Source organism: Ceratotherium simum, chromosome 35 (assembly GCF_057802395.1).
Source record: "Ceratotherium simum simum isolate JZ-2026a chromosome 35, ASM5780239v1, whole genome shotgun sequence".
Classification (NCBI taxonomy): Eukaryota; Metazoa; Chordata; class Mammalia; order Perissodactyla; family Rhinocerotidae; genus Ceratotherium; species Ceratotherium simum.
Window position 1 is genome coordinate 8,266,520 of NC_141934.1, and position 21,240 is coordinate 8,287,759.

General features: G+C 44.4%; 1 long non-coding RNA gene and 1 pseudogene across 2 annotated transcripts; one reads left to right on the forward strand and one right to left on the reverse strand.

Moving 5' to 3' along the window:
* Positions 1 to 5,351: 5,351 nt before the first annotated feature.
* Positions 5,352 to 16,519, reverse strand: LOC147912447 (uncharacterized). Of its 2 annotated transcripts, XR_015549864.1 has the most exons (4): positions 16,272 to 16,519; positions 14,565 to 14,780; positions 6,573 to 6,738; positions 5,352 to 6,159 (listed from the first exon to the last, which is right to left on the reverse strand). It is a non-coding gene; the product is annotated as an uncharacterized LOC147912447 (long non-coding RNA). The 2 variants fall into 2 exon arrangements; XR_015549865.1 differs by lacking the exon at positions 6,573 to 6,738.
* A 3,187-nt stretch (positions 16,520 to 19,706) lies between these two features.
* LOC101395593 (cell division control protein 42 homolog pseudogene) lies at positions 19,707 to 20,462 on the forward strand (annotated as a pseudogene).
* Positions 20,463 to 21,240: the final 778 nt, after the last annotated feature.

The window sequence follows — 21,240 nt, forward strand, 5'->3', positions numbered from 1 at the left end:
CTCTCTCCCTCTCTGCCTGTAATGATGGGGACAGGGCTCAGCTCCAAAATATGTCAACCAACAGTGAGATTCAGAGATCCCATTGCTACCTGGGAGGCTCTTCTTATTTAAAGAGCATTAACAGACATACCCTCATTCATTAATTTGATGATAGATACCAAATCAATGTCCACCATTTCCTCTTAAATATCCATAAGCTAGATCCACAGCACATTTGCTGTTCTGTTTATATAGCAGGTGCTCATCACCATCGCACAATGAAGATCATGAAGGAAAAGATGCATTTGGGAAAGTTCATTTTTCAATGCTGTCAGAGATAGTTCATGCTCTCCTGATATCCATGCTCCACACTTCACTTCTTGTGATGTTGAGTATCACTTAGTTAACCATGAAAAGGTTTTACCTTTTTAATAGTGTAATTTAAAGTCTTCTCTAAACTTTAATATTAACTATGTGGTAGATTCGTAAATAATTTATTGATTTTGGAAAGTGTTTGCTCTCTGATAAATCAGACAGTCAAATTATATCAATAACCTGGCTCACACTGTGGGGCGTGTCCCATGGATGTTTGTGGTGACAGTGACCAGATCACAGGCAGGTGGCCCAACATCATTTACACTGAGAGACTGAAGTTTGACCAGGGAACAGCAGGGGCCGCGGTGAGTCTTCCCAGGGTCTGCACAGTGGGTGCCCCCTGCTGTGTAATCCCCCACACTCCCCAGGGCTGGGGCATTGGTGCCTTGTTCGCTGATGGGGACTCAGCAGCTGTGTCCTCTCTGGGCTGGGCAGAGTCTCCTGCTCTCAGGTCTGTGTGAGGTCCTGCAGCTGCTGCTTCCCCGGTCCCTCCCACGGGGCGACTCTGGGTCTGGCCCTCAGACTCTAGTCTGTCTAAGAACCAAGCTCAGGCTTCATCACGCTCAGGATGCAGCAGATTCTCCAGTAGAGGAAAAAGTCTATGTGAGCAGCTCCTCCTCTTTTGGCCCCTGGAGAAGATAAAGGAGGTCTGGGCCACCCAGCCCCAGCTTGGCACTCAGGAGGGCTGTGTCCCCATGGCCTGGACCCCTCTCCTCCTCTGCTCCTCTCTCACTGCTCATACAGGGACACACCTCAGAGACCTGGGCAGCTCTGAGCAGATGTCAGCCCCTTGGGCTCAAAATCCCAGCATTTTATCCGTGTTCCCCATCTCATCACTCCTGTCTGTCTGTGTCCCCAGATCCCATCTCCAAGCCTGTGCTGACTCAGTGCCCTCCCTCTCTGCACCTCTGGGAACATCAGCCAGACTCACCTGCACCCTGAGCAGTGTTCTCAGTGTTGGTAGCTTCTGGATGAGCTGGTACAGCAGAACCAGGGAGCCCTCCCAAGTTTCTCCTGAGTTTCCAGTCAGATGCAGGTAAGAATCAGGGTTCTAGGGGCCGGCCCGGTGGCGTAGTGGTTAAGTGTGTGTGCTCTGCTGCGGCAGCATGAGGTTCGGATCCTGGGCACGCACTGACGCACCGCTTGTCAGGCCATGCCATGGCGGCGTCCCATATAAAGTAGAGGAAGATGGGCACAGATGTTAGCCCAGGGCCAGTCTTCCTCGGCAAAAAAGAGGAGGATTGGCATCGGATGTTAGCTCAGGGCTGATCTTCCTCACACACACACACAAAAAAAACCAGAATCAGGGTTCTAGGGTCCCCAGCCCCTTCTCTGGATCCAAATATGCCTCCACTGACTCAGATTTTCTGTACCTCTCCGGGCTGCAGCTTGAAGAGGAGGGTGATGTTACTGTGACATGTGTCTCAGCAGCTCAAAGACTGACTCAGGGCCCCAGACCCATGGGGAGTGAGACGCAAACCTCCCTCCACTCTCCTGGCCTGGAGCAGCCACCTGCACTGGCTCCCACCACATCTAGCTCAGGGGGTGACTGCTGTTGTCACCTCCTCAGCCGGCACCTGACTTTCCTCAGAAGAGTGGATCTGCTAACGTCTCACCTGGTTCATGTTTCTCAGGCAGAAATCCCTTGAGCAGAGATAACAGTCTCTGACTGGAGACATTGGAGGACACCAAAGGAGGGCGATTCACGCCCAGCCCAGGGTCTAGGAGACACTCAGAGATGCTTCTGGTCTGAGTGCTTCAATCTGGGCTTCTGGATACAATACAACATGTAGAATGGAATTTTGTTCTATATACTAGCAATCAACCATCACACATTAAAAATAAAAATCAATACCATTTACAAGAGCATAAAAATATGTAATAATTAAAGAAAATCTGAGAAAAAAGGTGACAATTTTGTACATTGGAAACTAGGAAACATTGCTGAGAAAAATTAAAGAAGACCTAAACAATTTGCAGGTATGTCTCTTTGCAGCCGAGTGTGGGTCGGCAGGCCTGGGGTTGGTGCTCTGGACCTGGGCCTGTGCTGACACCTGCAGTGTGCACCTGGGTGACGTGTTTCTGGTCATCACCTCCCCAGTGAAGGACCCTGTGACTTGTAACCTGTTGTAGGAGAATCAGGGCCCAGAAGGCTCTTTACAGAACAGGAGACATGTCATTTCAGGGTCCCTGACTCTATTTCCATTATCAATGGAATCCAAGTCCATAATTCCAGGAGAATTCTAAAGATCTTCCCACTAAATAATAGATCACTCCAAATCTGCCTCCAATTATCGTATAAAGAGTGATGATGTGTCCCCACAACATATGGGGTGTGCTGGCCTGGTCCTGTGGGGGATGGATCCTGGGCCGTCATGCACACTGGGGAATCTTGTATTCTCTGACCTGTGCTTCCTTGAGACTCTGACCAATCAGGGTATTTGTGGGGACCTGGGTTCAGTCTTCATCATCTTCCAACACTCATCACAGATTGTTCCACGGAAGAGAATCCAGGAAAGGAACAGAAAAGTCAGAGGATGTAGATGTGGATGAAGGCCCCCCACGTTTAATCTGAGGATGGAGTCCTGTAGGAGACTGAGGCAGCTTTGACCCCACTGTGGAGACTAAGGAGCATGTATAGGATGTCTGTGATCCCGGGCCAGGCTGGGTGGGGCTCCAGGGACAGCACTAACCGAGCACAGCTCTAGCAGCAGCATCTCACAGTGACCAGGTGCCAGGCGCCCAGCCCAGCACTCCACCTGCGGAAGCTCCTCTAGCACAGCACCGCTGTGCGGGGGCCACGGCCAGACTCACTTAGAGTGAAAATCTGAGGCTCCAACGGGACAAGGGACTTGCCCAAGGTCACAAAAAGAGCTTAGAACCTAGGACTGTCTGCAGCCCACTAAAGTCATCCCCTGAAGGGCGGACCATCTCCCAAGGAGACAGGCTGATCCCCGTGGAACTTCAGTCGAGTGAGGTACAGAGGAGAATGAGTGTGTTTCTTCCTTTCCCTTCTCTGCCCCCCTCCCCTCCTCTTCCCTGTCAGAGCCCAGTCCACACTAGGTCACCTCTTGTGAGGATGACCACAGTGGCCTCCTCCTCCATGGGCTCCTAGCTTCCCCTCTCCCACCCAGAGCCCACAGTGCACACACAGTCCCAAGACATCTTATCCAATGGAGTCAGGTCATGTCTCACCCCACTGGACCCTCCAGTGGATCCCCTGTTCTTTAGAACAAAAACAAACTCTTTTCTGTGGAATTGAGCTTGGACTCATGAGGGAGGTGAGAGGCAGCCACTGGCACAGCCAGCCAAGGCCTGAGGTTCACAGGAGAGAAAGAGAAGTTCCCATTAGCAGAATGTTTAGTCATCAGAGCAGACTGCTCTCCAGGTCCTGAGCTGTGGGATGTTTAAGTTTGAAGACTCAGAGCAAAATACGCCAGTGGGGCATTGTCCTAGAAACAGGGATGCTCGTCCAACTCCCCACCCCCCAGCCTCATTCCCACCTCTGTCTGGTCTGTTCCATCACTCTGGCTTCCTTCTGCCTGAATGTTTTCTTTTCCTGGAATGCCATTTCCTTAGTGGACGGACTCATGCACTAGGGTCCTGCTAGATGCTCCCTCCTTCAAAAGCTGCCCCTGGCACCTGCAACAGCAGATAAGCATGTGCTGTACCGTGTGTGCCTTTCTTCTATACCTGTGGACAGGTGACTCTGCACTCTAGATAGTTAAACCCCTGTCTCATCTTCCTACTTGGACCTTGAACTCTTCATGGCAGGATCTACCATGAAATTCATCTCAAAGAGTCCAATGAATCTGGGCACTAATAAATGCCCAGCATATGGGCTTCCCAGAGAGGAAACTGCACGTGCAAAGGCACTGAGGTGTGGTGGTATATGTGAGAAATGGGCAAAGTGAAGATTTGATGTGTGTATTGTAAAGTACAATGTGGAATGTGAGAGAGTCTTTGGGGGCCAGGTCCCTGAGGGTCCTGAAAGTCAACTCAGGAACTGGGATCTGCCCTGGAGATGATGAGAGCCATGGGTGGGAATTTAAGAAGAGCAACACTGGTTGATGACTCATCAGGTGTTAAGCATAAAGAAAATCAAAAGTGGAGAAGTTAAATGGGAACGACAAGACTCCAGCCCTGCCCCCAGCCCTCACTTGCATCCCCTGGCCCTGCTCCCGTGGGTGAAGGAGAATCCTCTCTGACTGCTTAGACTCTAGGCCCATCCCCGGCTATGATCACCAGTGGGCAGGGTCACTGCAGGTTAGAAGACTGTGCACACAGTGTGGCAGGCCCCACATGTGGTGGCCGGGGACTTCCTGGATAATCCTCAGGCTTCTGAGGAAGCCCGTGGAAACTCCATGATGGTTTCTGAGACCATAAACTCACTGTCTAAAATGTCATACAGGCACCTGGGAACCTGGAATTTGCCTTTTAAAAGCCACCTTTCTCGCCCTCCCCTCCATCCCTCCGGGCTGCTGTCTCTTGCCATGAATCCTCCCTTTGGACCACCAGGGACACTGGCTCAAAGTCAAGCACCCCTGGGAACCTCAGGCTGGCCGAACAGCCCAAGCCTTGGTCAGGCCTCTTAGAGTGACCACTCTGTGCCCCAGTTATAAAGAGGAGAAGGAATCACAGTGGACAGTCGGACTCCTTCATTATAGTCAGGAAACTCAGCCACGCAGTGAAATCACCCCCTAAGCTGCTTTGGGTGACCACAGTCCTTTCTGACACCCAACACAGCCTGATCATGGGATTTCCTTATCCTATTTAGCCCTAATTAACACAGGCCCCCCCCAAAAAAAGTCCCATTGGTCCTTTTAAAAATGCCAGGTAATGTGACTCGTGTATGAAGGTCACACACAGTTTCTGCACATCTACCCTGTAGTACAGATCCGAGCTTTATCCATTTAGAACTGATTTTAATCATTTGTTCCTATTTGGATTTACTGTGATAATTCTCTTAAGTCATTTTTCCATTTAGATTTCCTGATGAACTCTGAGTACTACATTACCACACGCTTCTCAAACTGGAGTGTGTACAGCCCCGATCTGTGCAGGGAGGATGCAAAACAGCAGAATACCTGTGATACATGTTTCTGGAGCATCGATTTTACTATAAGGTTTGGAAGAACCAAGTTCAGGAATTTACAATAATCCCCTCCCCTCCCCCACAGACATGGAGGAGAGACTGAGAAGAGTGGGGGAGGGGAGAAGTGCCAGGAGAAACCTTCCAGTCTCTGAAGCTTCACCAGGTCGGGGAGGACGGCCCAACCGGCAGTCAGGGCGGCAGCCTCTCCTCTTGTGTCCCAGGTGATTCCTGGCAGTCCCTAAAGCTCAATGGCTATTTTGGACCCACTGCTTTTGAAGGCCATGGAGGTGGCAGCCAGCCTCCTCACTTGAACCCTGTCGAGTGAACACTCCCGCAGTTTGCGCACCTCCACCCTCCACGGCACAAAGTGCTCTCACCTGGGCGCACTGTGCACACTCGGCACACGGACTTCTTGCACAGCTGCCCCCACAGCTGTTTGTGTCCAGCACCTGGTGGATCCCCCTCATCGTCTCGTTGGGCTCCCTGGAGGTCATGATCTTCATGCTCCATGTGAAGCGCAGGGAGTGCGGCTTGTCCTCCCCACGGTCTTGACCTTGCCTGGTGAATACAGGTGCTATGTCTGAGCGATACATGCAGGTCAGTAGTTCAGAGCGTCAGACTTGGGGAGACGCGCCTGGTCCACACGTTGGCTCCTCCACTTAGGAACTCGAGAGCTTAGGCCATCAGTGTGGGCACTGTGGAATCTCCATCTGATAAGAGGGAGGATAAACAAAATTCTAGGTGAAGTTGGGTGTGGGTTGTTGAGTCAATGCATATAAAGTGTGCAGTTGGGAGGGAATTTATTTCAAACGGTTGACAATGACATCTGCACTGTGTGAATGGAAAATGACTCCTGGGGGAACACACAGACTCACAAACACAACTCACACCCACACATTCACAATCACACCACATAGAATAACACAAGACACCATAACCCTCATGCACACAGCCCTGCAGCACCTAAAGGGAGCAGAGTTACTTCCAGGTACTGTACAAACATGGCCATATATTTTTTAATCTGGAAAATCATTTTTTTTCCCACCAAAACCTCAATTCTCATTCCCATCAGGAACCTGGAATCATCTTGGGTTTCCAGACTGAAAGCAGCCAGGACACCCACCTTTCTTATCATCTAAATGTCTTCCTCAGCCAGTGAGGTCGTTCAGAATTTTCACAGTTTCCTCTTGCTCTTGAGACGGTCTCAATTACACAAGTGAGCAGTGTGAGGAGCAGATCAAGGTGAGGACTGTTTGCACATTTTTTTTTGGTTTTGGTTCTCTTGGTGGCTGTTGAAAACCAGGTAGAAACAGTGGTCAACTCAAGGCCCTCAAAGCAAGCTTAGCGTGCACGCTTGGGAAATGCATGAGCTTTTCCTGGGCAACATGGCTCTCTAGCCTTTAGGTTAGTAACTAGAGGATTCTCAATCCCAGGAGGAAACACTGCTTCTGGGGAAAGGCCCCACACACAGCGGCCGACCTGGCGCTGCCCCTGCAGGTGCCCTCTGGGATCAGACACCAGTTGGGAAGGATCTCCTCTTCCACCACCCCTAGAAGACGGTATTAGCGTCTGTAATGTACACTGTCATGTTTTCACGACTGCACTTAATTAATAAAGAGGAAATGAAGAAACAAAGTCTCTATTTCAGGCAATGGAACATGATCTTACATTGACATTAGACAAGGCCCCTTCATCTCTCCTGCACCAGGAGGCTCCTCCAATAGGTCCTCCGGGAGGCTGGGAGGATGCAGAGTAACTGTCAGGCGTGGTGATGCTGTTCGTGAATTACTCAGGGAGCTCTGCGGCACTTAGTCAAGAGGATGGAGTACATGGACGTGGTTGGTTAAATGTCCCCAAATATTTGGAGATTAAACAACACACTTCCACATAAGACATTAAAGAAGAGGTCTAAATAGAAATTTAAAAATAATTTTAAGTAGATGAAATGAAAATATAACTTGTGGGATGCAGCAAAAGTAGTGAATAGAAGGAAATTTACATGAATGCTCATAGCAGCTTTATCACAATCATCAAAAACTGGAAACAACAGAGATCCCTTCAAAAGGTGGATGGATAAACAAACTGAGGAGTCTGGCTACTGGTTAAAAACCTGTGTGTGATTTCTCAGGACCCACCACGGGCAAGCACAAAGCCTTTACCAGGCGGGTCTCATAGGGGAAGCTGTCCTCCCCACCCCAGACTGGGTGCAGGGCCAGTGCACTGCAGTCTCTGAAGGGGCTGCAGTCAAGTGCTCAGGCCCCTCTGGCCAGCTATGCTCTTCTCATATTTGCATTCCTGGCCCAGGCACCTTCATTCCTGGGTCTCTTTGTTGAGGCCTCGGGCCAAGGTTCTCTTCAGGCTCCTCTGCCAAGGCCGCCTTACAGAGGGAGGAGAGGGAAGCTTGCAGACACTGTCCCCACTCTCTGAGTCAGTACCTAGTACCTTCCCACTCCCAGTCCTTCCCTCCTGCCCTCCCCTGACCCCAGGGTCCATAAAACCGCCAGAGCCTTTTCTTAGGGTCCCCTCTGCAGAGAGACGACTCCAATCTGCACTGGTCCACCTGACCCCCAAATGATGTGACATTCCATCGGACAAAGGGAACAGGGGGAGCGGCACTTTCTCCAGTTTAAGCTCTTCCTTGTGCCATCATGGTAAGTGATGAAAGGCTTAACTCTTTCATTTTGTCCTGCTGTTTTAATTGGCTGCTATGACACCTGATGCTCAACTCTCTCTCCCAGGTCAGCTGAGCTCATGACACAAACTTTATTTTATCCATTCAATGGAATACTGTTCAGTAATAAAAATAATTTTGTCATCAAATTATGAAAATATGAAAGAATTTTAAATGTATATTGCTAAATGAAAGAAGTCAGTCTGCAAAAGCTACACACTCAATTGTTCCAACTACAGAATATTCTGGAAAAGGCAAACTATAGATACAGTAAAAAGTTCGGTGGTTTCCAAGGATTCAGAGGAAAGGGAGAGAGAACAGGTGACGAATGGAATTTTTGGAGCAATGATTCAATGCAATATGATACCGTCATGGCAATAAATGGCATTATGCATAATCCAAACCTGTAGAACTGTACCACACAATGAGTGCCCCTTATTGTAAACTTGAGTTTTAATTGGTAATAGTATATCAATATTGGTTCATTAATTGTAAGAAATATGCCATCTTAATGTAAGATGTTAATAGTTAGGGGCACTGTCTCAGGGAGAGGGGCATTATGGGAACTTACTGTATTTTCTGTCCATTTTTTATGTTATTCTGAACTTGTAAATAACAAAGTCTACTAATTTAAAAAACCCTGGCAACTCTGTTTCATGGAGTTCTCTCAGTATCAGCTCACGTTCAACAGCTAGCTGAAGTCCGCACATTAGCTTGAAACATTGTTTACTATAAAATGTGAACCAAGCTTGAGTTGTGAATGCATTTTTACTGACGTGTTTGTAGCACTGCTGACTGACTGACTAAGTTGAAATTTGTACAAATGAAATTAAAAAAGAATATGGGTTGTCAGTTTTAGGTTTTTTTTTTTTTTTTTGGTGAGGAAGATTGACCCTGAGCTAGCATCTGTTGCCAATCTTCCTATTTTTGCTTGAGGAAGACTGTCCCTGAGCTAACATCTGTGCCCATCTTCCTCTATTTTGTATGTGGGACGCCACCACAGCATAGCTTGGTGAGTGGTGTAGGTCTGCACCTGGGATCCAGACCACGAACCCCAGGCCGCCAAAGCAGAGCATGAGAACTTAACCACTACGCCACCCAGTCGGCATCCAATTTTAGGGTTTGTCTTACATCTGGGACACTGAATAAACTATAGTCATTATTCATGAATCAAGGTAATAATTAGATTTCCACAATACCTGTATAGTGTCATTTGTAGGATGTACCCTATTGTTTGGCAAGATGCCAATTTTTCTGGCCCTCCCTTGGGACTAGCAGTTGATTTTCTTGATTATTATTATTTTTTTTTTTGGTGAGGAAAATTAGCCCTGAGCTAACATCTGTTGCCAATCCTCCTCTTTTTGCCAAGGAAGATTGGCCCTGGGCTAACATCCGTGCCCATCTTCCTCTACTTTATATGGGATGCCACTGGCTTGACATGCGGTGTGTCGGTGTGCGCCCGGGATCCGAACCTGTGAACCCCAGGCCGCTGAAGTGGAGCACGCTCACTTAACCACTACGCTACCAGGCTGCCCCCGATTTCCTTGAAAACAAATGAAATTTTCTCCTTACAGTCAAGTGGTGTCCACACTCTGTTCTACAGTCCAAGGGTCACACAGGTGTGGATAGTCTTACAGACATCCTGCAGTAGCCCACACAGACAAAATTTGATAATCCTTTTAATCCTGTCACAATTAATGCCACCACCATCCAGCCCATTAAATGAGGCATTTCCAATAAAATGTTATCTTTTGTTTTACAGTTTTTTTTAACATTTAGAATACACTTTGTTGTTTTTATAAATTTTATTCTAAAAATATTTTAACTCTAAACCAATACTGAAGAAATTTTATCCCAGCTACTCAAGAACACCAGTCTGTCAATGCCCTCACCCCATACACAGGGTTCCTCTTCCTGATACAGAACCATTGTCCACTCTTCCCTCTCTACTGAATTGTCCCATCGGCACACAGTCATGTTTTTATGTTTCCCTCTTATAAAACCTTCTGTACACTCTCCTTTCTCTCCAGCCATCACCTCAATTCCCTCCTGCCGGTTTACAATGAAAGTCCTCAAAGAGCTATCTATGCTCACTGGCTCTAAGTCAGAGCATCCACTGTCCCCTACACCTGGGCCAATTAAGCTTGATCCTGCAAATTCCACTGAAACTGCCCTCAAAAAGCTCACAATGACCTCCTGTCCCTCAGTCCAGTGGCCAAGTCCCAGGCCACCTCTTGTGCAATGAGTGGATCACTCTCTCCTTGTCGCTCTTCCTCACTGGCTCCCAGGGCACCGCCCTCTCCTGGTCCCCCTGCCTCACTAGCTACTCCCTGTCTGTCCCCTCTGCAGGGGGCTCCTCTCTCTCTGAGCTCTCACATTTGAGGGCCCCATGGCTCGGTCCTGGATCTTTGGCTCTCCTCTCCATGCACACCTCCTTGGTGGTGTCAGGCAGTCTGAAGGCTTTAAATGCCTTCTAAGCACTGACGATATTGAAATATCTATCTTGAGCCTCCACTCCAGATAATGATCTTCTTACTTATTCTTTCCACATGGCGGTCTAATAGATAATCTATCTGAGCATTACCAAGGCTGAATTTCTGATACTCCTGCCCAAAACTACCTCACCTGTATTCTTCCCATTTCTGTTCACAGAAACTCTATCCTCTCCATCAGGACAATAATCTTAGAGTCATCCTCGATGCTTCTTTCTATCACATCCCACATCCACACTGTCAGCAAAACCTGTCAGTTCTACCTTTGAAATGTGTCCAGTGTCTGAACCCTCCTCACTACCTCCACTGTGTCAAAGGATGAGAGGCATAAAGTGCCAGAAAAGCAAAAGGTTTATTTGGGGTCTTAGGAATTGCAAATCGGGAGACACAGATTCAAGTAGAAACTGAAATGTGCTCCAAGGAGAACAAAACAGGTAAGGGTTTATAAAGTCAAAAAGAGATAAATTACATAGATGGTTTTGCAAGATTTGTGATTGGTGCTGGCAACACCTGTGACTTCTTGGCTATACGTGATTGGTTGCTAAGGCCATCTCTAACGCAGAAAGTTCTTATCTATGGGAGTAAACATATTTCTTGGACGAAGGTCAGAATGATAGCGGTGAAGCACTGTTCCAAAGTGTACATTCCATCTGGGAGAGACGTGCATAAGCCCCACGTCCCTAATGGCTCCCCCGCTCCATTTTAGGTGCCCTTGACATGAGTGACTCCATTTCGTAACCACCTTTCACAACTGTAACCACTCTGGTCCTGAGCCTCCATCACCATTGCCTGAATTAGTGTAACAGTCACCTGACTTGTCCCATTTCTTCTCTTGCTGCCTCCCCCACCGGAAGTGCATTCTCCACACGGGTCATGCCCTCACTCCCTCCCCGTATTTGTACAAATGTCATCTTCACAGTAAATAAAGCCTCACAGATGCCCTCAAATTACTACCCTCTGTCCTTCCACATAGATCTTCCCCCAGGCTGACATCAAAGCCATCCTCCTACCAAGATGCAACTCAAACTTCATCTCCACCATGAAACCTTTTATTTCCCCTTGTTTCTGTTGTCAAAGACTTTTCATAGGCATCTCTAGCTTGTCCTATAGTTATTTTTGTATATGTCTCATACTTCCAACTAAATTGTCATTTACCTTAGAGCAAATCAAGCCAAGCATTTTCTTCATCCTACACAAGACTCAGCAGAGCCTTTTTTATTATAATTATAGGAAATTTCAAATATACACTAAATAGAAGAAATAGAGTAATGAACCTACGTTACCCATCACCCACCTTCAGCTCAAATCAATATATTCCCAAACTTATTTCACATACTCACCAACCCTATACACGTTGCTAGTTATTTTTACAGCTTCTCTGAAATACATTTTAATAAGATATAATTCTCACTTATTTTAGGTGAGTTTTTATAGGCTAACAAATTACATATCATCATAATCCAATATTAGAATATTTCCATCACCCCAACTAGTTTTGACCATACCTGTTTGCAGTCAATTCATGTTCCACATCCAGCTCCAGGCAACCACTTACCTCATTTCTGTTTCCATAAATTTGCCTTTCCTAAATATTTAATATAAATTGAATCATACATTGTGTAGTTTTTTGTGTCTTGCTTATTCTACCAACCATATATTTTTGAGATTCATTTATGTTGCAGCACCTATCAACATTTTGTCCCTCTCCCTTGAGGAGTAGTATTCCCCTGTATGGATGTGCCATATTTTGTTATTTCCTCATCAGTGGATGGACATTTGGATTTTTTTTCCCCCAGTTTTGGCTCAATCAACAAGTAAACATCCCAGTGAGGACCTCCCAAATGTAGGGATTTGGGAAGCTGTCGAAGATGCATTGCTAGGTGAACAGAGCCATCTGAATAACTCTATCATAAAATACCCAGTTGGCTTGTTTTTTAATGATGTGTAGAGATATCCTTGAGTATGCACTGAGAATTTATGAAATTGTACCCAAGTAAATGTTTATGGTAGACACAAAGTATCTGTAGGGTAGAGGAGAGTTAAATGTTCATTTTACATCTTTCCTGACTATATAACTTTGTTAATTAAAATATTCAAAAAACGTCTCTCTGTACCCCACTCCCCTGGCATACCCTGCCTCCCACAGGACTCCATGGTGCCGAGGAGCACAACTAGAAACACTGTTGTATTAATGTAGACTGCACCTGCCACAAAACTAACTATGCAAACTTATTACTTTCTTCATTTTCCAATGACTGTCACTTAATTTTTATCTCATTTTATCTGTGCTTGAAATAGAAAAAATAATCTAGTCAAATGCTGGATTCCACATGCATTTCAGGTTTAAATGTCACATTCTGCAGTTACCACCTCTCCCTGCCCTCCATCATGTGTTCCATGGCTACAATGAGGGAAGTTGATGCAGGCATGGGCTCCTCCCCACTGCTAGATGGGCCCTGCCACGACATGCCCACTGGCCACGGGTCCATGTAACACTTGGCGCGATTAGCCTCACAAGGACCCATCAGAAAGTCAGGTCACAGCAGAGCTTGGCCCCTCTTAGCTGCTGAGGTCAACCTGAGGCCTCTGTGAGGTTGACACAAGGCTCCACTGCTGGCCCCTCTCCTTGGTCCTCTCACTAGGGCTGTCGTGTGGGAGGGCTGGGAGTTTCTAACCATCTGAAGGGCTGAATATGAACTTCGTAGGCTCAGTGCAAGATCGAAATGTGGGATCCCTGGTGCAAGAAACAATGGGATCCCTCGTGCAAGAAACCAAGGGGGGAGTGCAGTTAAAAATAATATAAAGCATTTTCCTTTAAAATAATGATTACATATTAAATGTAATAGGGGTGATAAGGATGCATGAATAACAACATAAACTTACATATTACAAAGCAATAACCTTTCAGTGTCATACTTTATATAATACAATAAATAGTATTGTTCTCATGATTCCTTCCAGAGGAATTGACAAACTTCACAAAATGAAGTGCCTAGAAGGACATTAACATAAGGACGTATAAAGTACTAAATTTGCAGTCACCTGTACAACTAAGACTGAAAGAGTGTTATATGAGACAGGGAATGACATTGAGGATGGTCACTAGGGGGACTGCCTTATAATCATTTATTAAGTCCTCCCATGGTTTGGTGCTTTTATATATAGTTATTTTATTTCATATAAAATATTTTTAAAACATCTGTAATATATAAGTTTTGATTTGGGGCCAGCCCGGTGGTGTAGCAGTTAAGTGCGTGCGCTCCGCTGTGGCAGCCCGTGGTTCGCAGTTTCGGATCCCGGGCGCGCACCGCCGCACCGCTTGTCAGGCCATGCTGTGGTGGCGTCCCATATAAAGTGGAGGAAGATGGGCATGGATGTTAGCCCAGGACCAGTCTTCCTCAGCAAAAAGAGGAGGATTGGCAGATGTTAGCTCAGGGCCGATCTTCTTCACAAAAAAAAAAAAAAAAGTTTTGATTTATGTAAAAATCCCCAAAAAGACTCTGTCCCCGACCTGGTCAATACCAGGATTCAAGTCAATGGGAATTGTTCTCTTGGTGACTTTAGAAAACCAGATGGGAAATTGTCATCTAGGCAAAGACCCCAAAGGAGCTATAGAGCACACCAGTGGAAAAGGCATGGGCTTTTCCAGGATGATCTATCATGTAGGTCTATATTGGCTTCCAACTGCAAAATTCTTAATTCAAGGAATGAAAATTTCCACTGAGGAAAAGTCCCTACCACACAGTTTATCAACTGATGCTGCCATTTGTGGACGCCCTCTTGAATCAGGTATCAGTTGATAAGAGACTCACAGTTCACAACTCCCCCCACCAAGGAAATTATACATATCTGTCATGTACATTGTCAGATTTTCATATATGAAAATTCAATTGAAAGTGAAATAAACCAACACGCCACCATATCTATTTCAGACAAAGACGGGCAACCTTACCTTGGCATTAGACAGGGTCCCTTCCTCGGACCTCTCTTGAGAAAGCTCCTTCCACAGGCCCTCATGGGGAGTGAGAAGGACACAGAGTAACTGTCAGTCGTGGGTGGCGTTGCTCAGGAATTGCTCAGCGAGCCTTGTTTGATGTGGACACGGAACTAGAGTCTGTGGATGTGGTTGGTTAAGAAGTATGGACTGAGCTGCTGCTGGGCCATCCTCCTTGGTAGAAGAAGCACAGAAAAGAGGAGGAAAATGAGAGGAACGAGACTCAGAATCCTCAGCTTTGGAGCTAATGGCAGCATAAACCAAGGTGAAGTGTTCCATTTACAAATGTTATTAAATACACGCTACAGTTAAATGACAGTCTCATCACCCCTCTTTCCCATATTTAAATCCAGCTAAACTATTACTATCTTCTTCACGTCCTCCAAACCATCTCTGCCTCCATGGATCCATGTATGCCGCATTTCTCCTCAGTTGTACAAGATTTTGCAATTGATTAAAAGCAACCTTACATTGGGGGACTGGACTTAATTCCAGGCAAAACACTCTATTTTGTTTATTCACTAAGCCTTTATCATAAAGATAACCAATTTTAGAAATGTTGAAAGTACTGATATCCTACCATTTCAATTAACCATTATTAACTCATGGGATATTTTCACTTCCGGTCTTGCTTCTCTAAGCTAATGTGTCAGTGTTCATTGGTCAGCAGCTGTCCACGCTCACAACAGCCAGCCAGGAGAGGGCTAGTTCATTACCGGGGAGCCTGGGCTGAGTGCTGATGCTCTCTGACATACTGTACAAGACAGTTACAATGAGTGATGGGCACCAGGGTAATTACCAAGCAGTGCTGTCAGTTCTTATTTCTCAATCTTCCCAGGGGGTATAGCTCACAGAATTTGAATATTTCTAGTCCAGGTTGTTATAACCTTATCAAATACCATTGAAATATCTCCTCGATTCTTACCTATTCTGGCCTAGATGCTGAGGAATGACCGCAACACCAACAGAGGTTGATGAGGTTGTTCTACACGGTGTCCGGACCTCTCAGAATCTATTTCTGACCAGAAGCATGTGGGTTTTCTACATGCTTTTTCTGCTAATGACTATGGCAAAATCTGTGGTAATAGGCACCGATAGATGGCCTGTGTGATGTGACTATAGAGGCTACCTTATAATGAAGGACAGTGATTGGGACCTCTGTATGCCCAAGTAATTCCAGGAATATAGATGGATGCTGGAACACCCTTGCACTGGGACTAATGATCCCATTGCTGAGTGATGAAGGACATGAAGTAGTTCAGAGCTTCAACCCTGGGGCCACAGCCCTGTATTCACAGTTAGACTCTTTCACACAGGAGCTCAAGAGCTTGGGTCATTCATCTCTGCACCTCATTTTCTGAGAAGTAGGAATAGTAAACACACCCGTAGATACAGTTGTGGTGAGTGATGAACAAGTTGATGTACTTAAAGCATACGGTGGCCATGGGATTTTCTTTGAGCAAGGTGACACAATAGTGCTGTGTAAGTGGGATGTATCCATGGGGAAACTCACACTCTCAGTCACATATACTCCCACACACATTCACAATCACACCACACAGACTCACACACAGAAATCCCTAAAGCCCCGTGCACACAAATCCACACACTGTGAAGGGAACACAGCTGTTCCAGGGACTGTAGAAAGTTGCCATAGTTCTTTACCTGGAAACAGAGTTCCTTACACCACACTCCCGATCCTCATTCCCAGCAGGAGGCTGGAATCAGGGAGGCTCTCCAGACTAAAGCCAGCAAGAAAGCCCCACCTTTCTGTTCATCTGGATTTTTCCTCAACACATGAGTGTTCCAGAATATAGACCATTTTCACTCATTATTGAGATCACCTACAATTATAGAAAAGAAAACACTGTGAGGATCAGATAATACTTTGCAGGGTTTCTCAGATCTTGTGTCTTCTTAGTGAATGTAGAATTCCAGAGAGAAAGCAGCGGTCAAGCCACAGGCCCCAGAAGAAAGCATATGGGACACCTATGGAAAAGTACAAGCTTTTCCTATGGGCTGCAACTCTCAAGTCCATTTTGGTTGACAATTACAAAATTATTAATCCAAAGAGAAATTGCTTCTAAGGATAAGTCCCTCTTCCATACGGTTTATAACTTGATGCTGCCATTTTAAAATGGACATTTTTAAACGTCCTCTTGAGTCATGCATCTGATTGTACGAGTCTGCCTGAGTCAGTTCAGACTGCTATAACCAAATATCATGGACTGGGTGGCTCAAACTACAGACATTTATTTTTCATAGTTCTGGAAGGTAGGATGTCAAAGATCAAGATGCCAGCAGATTTGGTGTCTGGTGAGGCCTCTTCACGGCTTGCACACCATCTCGTTGTCTCTGTTTCCTCACATGGTGAGGAGAGAGGAGGTTCTATTCTTTTCCTCTTCTTATAAAGATATCAACCCATCATTGGGGCTCCATCCTCATAACCTCATCTAATCCTAATTACCTCCCACAGGACCCACCTCCTAATACCATCACATGAGAGTTTAGGGCTTCAACATATAAATTTGTAGGATGTAAATATTAAGTCCATAACAGAGTCTCCCCTCCTATTCCAAAAGATATGCATTCTAACATAATTAGTGTACACTGGCATATTCTCAAATTTGAACTTAATCGAAAAAGAAAAAAATCCAAGAAGGCAACATTTCTATCACCAGATGACCTTCCTCTGGCATTAGATGGAGCCTCTTCATCTGCCCTGCCGGTAGGAAGCTCCTCGGACTGGTCATCTCAGGATGCTAGGAGGACACAGAGTAACAGTCCTTTAGTGGTGGTGTTGCTCATGAAATACTCACGGAGCTTTGCTTTACTTGGGGAAATGTATATAATGTATTATAATTCTATAATGTATATTAAAATAATGTATAATATAAAATAATGTATATTATAATATATATAGTATAAGGTATAATGTATAGATGTATGGATGTAGTTGTTTAAAAAGCATGGATTGAACTAGTCATCATGCTCCATGGAAAAAGGAGAAACAAATGAAAAGAGCAGAAAAGAAATGAGAATGAGAGTATTTAGCTTTGTAGCAAAAGACAACCTAATGCAACATGAAGTAGTCTACAAATGACCCTGAACTACATGCAATGACTCAGTTACACATTTCCATCACTCCTCTTACCTATTGTGAAATCCTGCTATCTTCTTCTCATCCCCCAAGACAATTTCATCCTCCAAAGATATATATATCTATCACTGCAATTATCATTGTTCTATATGAGTTTTTATTTTAATTATTTACAATATTTTATTAAGTGACTGGATTCAATTCTATGCAAAATATTCTATTATAATTATTGCTTAATACTTTGTCATAAAGATAATCAATTATGGAAGATTTCACAATCTGAAATCCTACCATTAAAATAAGATGCACTTTATCCTGTGGCCTTTCTCTTTCCAGTCTTCCTTTACTGTGACAGGCGTGTATTGACTGAGTGTGCTGATGCTCTCCAACACAGTTACACAAGAGCTTGCAAAAGAGGTGATGGGTATCAGGCTCATACAAAGTTGTACTTTGATTTCTTATTTTCCTTTCTTCCTAGTTTTCGTAGATTGCAGGATTTGAGCATTTCTAGGGCTGTGGTGGCAACGCTATGAAATACCACTAAAATACCAACTCAGTTTTTATTTGTTTTGGGTCAGATCCTGAGGAATAAACCCAGCACTGACGGAGGTTGAGCAGGATGCCCAGGTGGTGCCTCTCAAGTCTCAGAATCTGTGAAATGACAGAATCATCTGGATTTTCTATGTAATTTTCACACTATTGACTGGACCAAAGTCTGGGATTAAATACACTGATAGCTATCCTGGGCCATGTGTCCACTGAGCTCACCTTATAACAATGTACCATATTTGGGATTTTGCAGGCTCTTGTAATGCTAAACATATACACAGATGTTGGAGCTGCTTTACATGGTGACTAATGTTCCCATTGCTGACAGCTGCCTGTTCAGTGAGATGAGTGAAGTTCAACAGTTCACAGCATCAGCATTAGGACCACAAGGCTGAGCTCACAGAGACTCAGTAAGGATACAGTTTAACTGAAGAGCACCATCAATCAAACAGATCTAATTGACATTTACTGAGTACTTCATCCAATAGCAGCAGAACACACAATCTTCTCCTGCTCACATGAAACTTTCACCAGGATAAACCACATTCTGGTGCACAGAACACACCTCACCATATATAAAAAAAATAGAAATCGTACAAAATATCTTCTAACACTACTATGGAATTTAACTAGATATCAACAAAGAAAACATAGTTGGAAAATCCAAAATTATTTGGAGATTAAACAGTACACTTACAAATAATGCATAGATCAAAGAAGTCTCAAGAGAGATTAAAAAGAAACATTTTGAACTGAGTGAAATGACAATCAATTCACAAAATTGGGAAGGCAGAGCTCAAGATGGAAGTTTACAGCATTGAATGCAACATATTAGAAAATAAGAAACCTAAAATCAATATATTAAGTTTCCACATTAAGAAAGTAGACAAAGAGATTAATGTAATGGAGAGCAAGCAGGAGAAAAGAAATACTAAAAAAAATTACAGATATCAATGACAATGAACACAGAAAATCAATAGGGAAAACCAACCAAACCAAAGCTGGTTCATTGTGATCAATAAACTTGATAAAACTCTAGCCAGCCTAATCATTAAAAAAAAGAAATGACACAAATTACAAAGAGCAGAAATGAAGAGGGTCATTACTACTGATCTTGTGGGCATGAAGAGTGTAACAATGAACTATTTAGAAAAACTCTGCCCCCAAATTTGATAATTTATATGAATTGGACAAATTATTTGAAGCACACAAACTACAAACACACAAGGAAAAATAGATCATCTGAAGATGTCTAATTCTATTAAAAACATGGAATAAATAAATAGTAATCTCCCAGCAAAGAAAACACCAGGCCCAGATCATTTCACTGTTGACTTCCAATAAATTCTTACAAACCAAAACATAGTCTTTATATAACACCCAGCAGTCTTGTCCCTAAGTATTTACTCAGTAGATTTGAAAAAAATATGTTCAGGAGGAGACCCCGCGCATTGCTGCCAACGCCCCGGCGGAGGAACTGAGGTCGTCATCGAATCTGAAATATTTAAAGTGGATAAAAAACTGTTTCAGCAATGCAGACAATTAAGTGCGTTGTTGTGGGTGATGGTGCCGTTGGTAAAACATGTCTCCTGATATCCTACACAACAAATAAATTTCCATCTGAGTATGTACCAACTGTTTTTGACAACTATGCAGTCACAGTTATGATTGGTGGAGAGCCATATACTCTTGGACTTTTTGATACTGCAGGGCAAGATGATTATGACAGATTACGACTGCTGAGTTATCCACAAACAGATGTATTTCTAGTCTGTTTTTCAGTGGTCTCTCCATCCTCATTCGAAAATGTGAAAGAAAAGTGGGTGCCTGAGATAACTCACCACTGTCCAAAGACTCCTTTCTTGCTTGTTGGGACCCAAATTGATCTCAGAGATGACCCCTCTACTATTGAGAAACTTGCCAAGAACAAACAGAAGCCTATCACTCCAGAGACTGCTGAAAAGCTGGCCCGTGACCTGAAGGCTGTCAAGTATGTGGAGTGTTCTGCACTCACGCAGAAAGGCCTAAAGAATGTATTTGATGAAGCAATATTGGCTGCCCTGGAGCCTCCAGAAGCGAAGAAGAGCCGCAGGTGTGTGCTGCTATGAACATCTCTCCAGAGCCCTTTCTGCACAGCTGGTGTCGGCATCATACTAAAAGCAATGTTTAAATCAAACTAAAGATTAAAAGTTAAAACTCGTTTTTGCAATAATAACAAATGCCCTGCACCTACCCACATGCACTCATGTGAGACAAGGCCCGTGGGTATGGCCCCTTCCCCCTTTCAGTACTAGTTAATTTTGAGTAATTGTGTGTTGTCAGAAAAGTGATCAGTACTAGTTTTTGTTTTGTTGTTTCAAAAAAGTTTTTTTTTTTTGTTTAAAAGCAAGGCATGCTTGTGACGACTCTGTAACAGACTAATTTGGGTTGTTGAAGCTGCTCCCGGGTTCCTCTCAGGAGAGTAATCTGGGACATCTAGGTTTTTTTTGTTTTTGTCTTGTTTTTTTTTTTTTCTTTTTTTCGGGGGGGGTAGTGTGTGTGGGTTTTTTTTTATTTAGTCATGTTTTTTTTAATTAATTAACCATTGGACAGCCCTTAAGGGGAGGAGGACGGATTGATTCCACATTCCACTTCCTAGATCTAGTGTAGAAAACATGTTCCCCACCTGGTGCTCTTAGGAAGGAGTATAGTAAATGCCTCATTTAATAACATACTCCTTTTTGAAAGTTGCCTTTTCTCTCCACCCTTGAGTAGGTCCAGTATTTGATGAAACTCGTGAAAGTGGGTGGAACCTGTCTTGCCCCTCCTCTTTTCTAGGATGCACTATATATGTGACTGTGACTTGCAATGACATTTGTTTGCCATTTGCTGATTTTTTTTGAAGTTAGTTTCTAACTTCTTTCACTGATAAATGAAGAAAAGTATTGCACCTTTTGAAATACACCAAATGGATTGAGTACGTAATTAAACATTTTTTCCCTGTCA